Consider the following 4,354-nt stretch of genomic DNA (forward strand, 5'->3'; position numbering starts at 1 on the left):
CACTCCCGTGCTCATGGAAGCATTATTTACAGTAGCCAAAACAGAAACAACCCTACTGCCCCTCAGCAGACGAATGGATACAGAAAATGTGAAAAGAGGGGCGCCTGGGTGGCTCAGTCGGTTAAGCCTCCAACTTAGGCTCAGGTCATGATCTCGCGGTTCACCAGTTCGAGCCCCATGTCAGGCTCTGTGCTGACAGCTCAGAGCCCGGAGCCTGTCTCGGATTCTGTGTCTCCCTCTCTCTCTGCGCCCCCCCCTCCCTCGCTATCTGTGTCTCTCTCTCTCTCAAAAATAAATAAACATAAAATGTGAAAAGAAAAAAGTAATAATAATAGGAGGTGCCCGGCTGGCTCAATCAACAGAGCACGCGACTCTTGATCTTGGGGTTGTAAGTTCGAGCCCTGTGCTCATGCCAAAATTACTTCAAAATATAAATCTCAAAAAAAAAAAAAAGTTCTCATCACAAGATTAAGAAAAATTTGTATCTGTGGTGACAGATGTTGATTAGACTTACTGAGGTGATCATTTCTAAATAGACACAAATATTGAATCACTACGTTGGGTCCTTGAAAGTAATGTCGTATGTCCTCCTCCCTAGGCCAAGGTCCTCCTTGACCTTATCATCCATCCCAGACACGCGGGTCTCCTCCTTGAAGTTCTTCACATGCTTGCCTCCAGACCTTTGTACTGGCTGTCCGCTCTGCCTCCAATGCCCTTTCTTCATGACTCACTTGCTAATTAACTTCAGATCTCAATCACATCCTCAGAGGGGCCTCCCCTGACCACCCTGTGGTGTTTTTTTTTTTTAAGTTTATTTATTTTGAGGGAGAGAGAGAGAGAGAATGTGCGCATGCAAGTGGGGGAGGGACAGAAAGAGGGGGAAAGAGACAGAATCCCAAGCAGTCTCCACACTGTCAGCACAGAGCCCAATGTGTGGCTCAAACCCACGAACCGTGAGATCATGACCTGAGTTGAAAGCTCAACTGACTGAGCCACCCAGGCGCCCCCTGACCACCCTGTTTAAAATGGCACTCTTGGGGCACCTGGGTGGCTCAGGAGGTTGAGCATCCGACTTCAGGTTCAAGCCCCACGTTGGGCGCCATGCTGACAGCTCAGAGCCTGGATCCTGCTTCGGATTCTGTGTCCCCCTCTCTCTCCGCCCCACCCCTGCTTATGTTCTGTCTCTCTCTTTCAAAAAAGATGAATAAACATTAAAAAAATTAAAAAAAATTTTTTTTCAATGCTTTTTTTTTTTTTTTTTTAGTTGGATGCTCAAGTGACTGAGCCACCCAGGTGCCCCGAAAAAAAATTTTTTTAATGGCACTATCACCCCTTGGTATTCCCTCCCCTGCTTTGTGTTTTCCGTTGCCCATAATGCACCCTGATAAACCTTTACCTGGTTGTTGTCTCTCTTCGCCTTGGAATATGAACTCCATGAGGGGAGACGTTTGTCTCCCTCGCTGTGGAATCCCCAGCCTCCGGCACACGGAACATTTCTGTCCACCCGTCCATTTCATTTTTTAAATGCATTTGGAAGTAAATTGCAAGCACGTAGTAGGTGCTCAGCAAATAGTTCTTGAGTGAGCAAACACAGATTCCAGTTGGCCATGCACACAGCCAGATGCACAGAACTCTAGGTGTGCAGGGTCCCCCAGCGAGTTTATTTATTTTTATGTTTATTTATTTTTGAGAGACAGAGACAGACAGAGGTGTGAATGGGGGAGAGGCAGAGAGAGAGGGAGACACAGAATGTGAAGCAGGCTTCAGGCTCCGAACTGTCAGCACAGAGCTTGATTCAGGGCTCAAACCCAAGAACTAGGAGATGATGACCTGAGCCAAAGTCAGACACTTAACCGACTGAGCCTCCCAGGCGCCCCTCGCCCAGTGTATTTAAACCTTTGTTTTTAAAGTTTATTTATATTAAGAGAGAGAATCCCAAGCAGGGTCTGCACTGTCAGCACAGAGGCTGATTCGGGGCTCAAACTCGTTAACCATGAGATCATGACCTGAGCTGAAATCAAGAGTCAGATGCTTAACCGACTGAGCCACCCAGGCACCCCTCTCCCAGTGTATTTAAACAAGTGGGCAAACCTTTGTACAAAATTTGTGCCCCCCCCCAAAAAAAACCACAATAATTAATTGGCCCCTTTATGGCAGGCCTTTTATAGGGTGGTTGGGATGCAGTGGTGACCAAGATATACCCAGTGCCTGTCCTTTCAAAGCCCACAGAGCAGCAGGAGGAGACAGACATCAGACACATAATATATATGTGCCAATGAATGTATCATGATGGCCCATGCTGTATTGCCAAAAAAAAGGACAGAAGTGTTGACAGTGGACAACAGGAGACCTAGATTAGACCAGGAAGAGCCGGCAGAGTCATAATTGAGGGGGGATGACCGACATGGGACTGGTGGGTGTGCAGGAGATAAGGACAAGGCCGCAGAGCAGGGAGAGAAGCCTGGGGACAGGAATGGGAGGCTAGGTAGACAGGAAGGAACATGCAGTCAGCAGTTTGAGATTTCATCTTGGAAGGTCTGGGGCAAAGAAGGAGAAATATCTGATTCGGGATTGAGAAACATTTGTCTTGTGTCGCTGTCTACAGGTTAGAAGGAGGGACAGTGGTGGCAGCTGGGAGACCACTGAGGAGGCCAGGCTGGACCGTGGTGAGGTCAAGGGGAGGACAGCAGCACCAGGTGGGAGAGAGGTTTATGAAGCTCCTCCATCCTGCATGGGGACTTAGTCACTTACTGCGGGGAGGGGGCAGGGGGGGTTGTCCAAGAGGACACTGAGGGTCTGGCCTTGGTGGCGGGATGGATGCTGACTCTGTCACTGAGATGGGACACACAGGAGACAGCTCAGGGAAGCCTCTGGTGAAGAACCCTAAGTGCCAGGCTGAGGGGCTGAGAGCTCAGCCCCAGCACAGTGGTGGGTCACAGTTAAGCAGGAGAGGGACAGGGTGAGAGCTGAGTTGCAGAAACAACCCTCTGGCCACGGGGAGGCAAGAAGGCCAAGGAGGAAACCAGGGCATAGCCCTGTGGGGAAGGATGGGGCTAGACGATGGGGGTGGGGAGGAGCCTACTGGTACACACAGAGATGAATGCCCAGCCCCCTCCTGCATAGACACCCAGGCTTGTAGAGAACCCCCTCCCATGGACACAACACAGAGGGGCACAGAAACGGACAAGCAATTGAATCAACACACAGGCGCCAGGATGCACAGTCCCACCAGAGGGAGACAGCAAGGCGAGAGACCAACAGATGAGACGCAAAAACTCAAGGGCACCTTGTCAGCTGTGTTACCACGTGCGAAGAAGAACCGTACACGCACTGACCTCACATATCCTCCCTCTAGCTTACTAAATGGGTTCTATTCTTTAAGAATTTTTTAAAATCTTTATTTGTTTTTGAGAGAGAGACACACGGAGTGAGGTGGGGGAGAAGAACAGAGAGAGAAGGAGACACAGAATCCGAGGCAGGCTCCAGGCTCTGAGCTGTCAGCACAGAGCCCGACGCGGGGCTCGAACTCATGGAGTGTGAGACCATGACCTGAGCTGAAGTCGGACATTCAACCCACTGAGCCACCCAGGCCCTCCTATTCTTAGTCCCATCTTATAGATGGACAAACAGAGGCTGTGGGGGTGGGGGGAGTCAATGGCAAGGTCACACAGTTAAAGGTAGAGCTGAGACTCCAACCCACATCTTCGGGCACCCCTGTGAGTGCCCATACACTGGCGTCCTGTTTCTGCGCCCACATGGGTCTTTTTTTTTGTTACAAGGATCCATGTCTGCCCGAGTCTATCCAGGGGATGCCCGCTGAGCCGCGTCTTCCCGTTCCTGGTTTCTGAGTTTCTGCAGGAACGGAGTTCCTGACCCGGCTTGTCTGAGTGGGTCCGTGGGCCAGCAACGTGCCCCTGCTTGTCCCCTGCTGTCCCAGCCTCTGTGTGTGGATGACATCTGAGTGTGTGTGTCCTCATCAGCGGTGCTGCGAGAGTGAGGGGGAGTGTCTGGCTGGGGCTGGGGCTGGGCTGGGGGTGGGGGTGGAGGCAGGGCAGGGGGGAGTCGCATAGGCTGAGAGGGGAGTGGAGTTCTGGAGGAATTGTTTACCAGACACTGAGAGAGTCCAGAGGGACATCGCCCAGAGCCAGGATAGCGAGCTTAGCCTCTCTGCCTCGCTGGCCCAGGATTAGGGGTCCATCCATCGGGCCCCTTCCCCCTCCTCAGCCTCGCTCCGCTCCGGGGCCCCTTTAAGACAGGGCTGGTCCTCTCCTCCCCGGGTTAACCCCTCCAAGCCCAGGTGGCCCCCTGGGCTCCGTCCTGTGGGCGGAGGCAGAGGGGGAGCCAGGGGCGGGGA

This window comes from Prionailurus viverrinus, chromosome E2 (genome assembly GCF_022837055.1).
Source record: "Prionailurus viverrinus isolate Anna chromosome E2, UM_Priviv_1.0, whole genome shotgun sequence".
Taxonomy (NCBI): domain Eukaryota; kingdom Metazoa; phylum Chordata; class Mammalia; order Carnivora; family Felidae; genus Prionailurus; species Prionailurus viverrinus.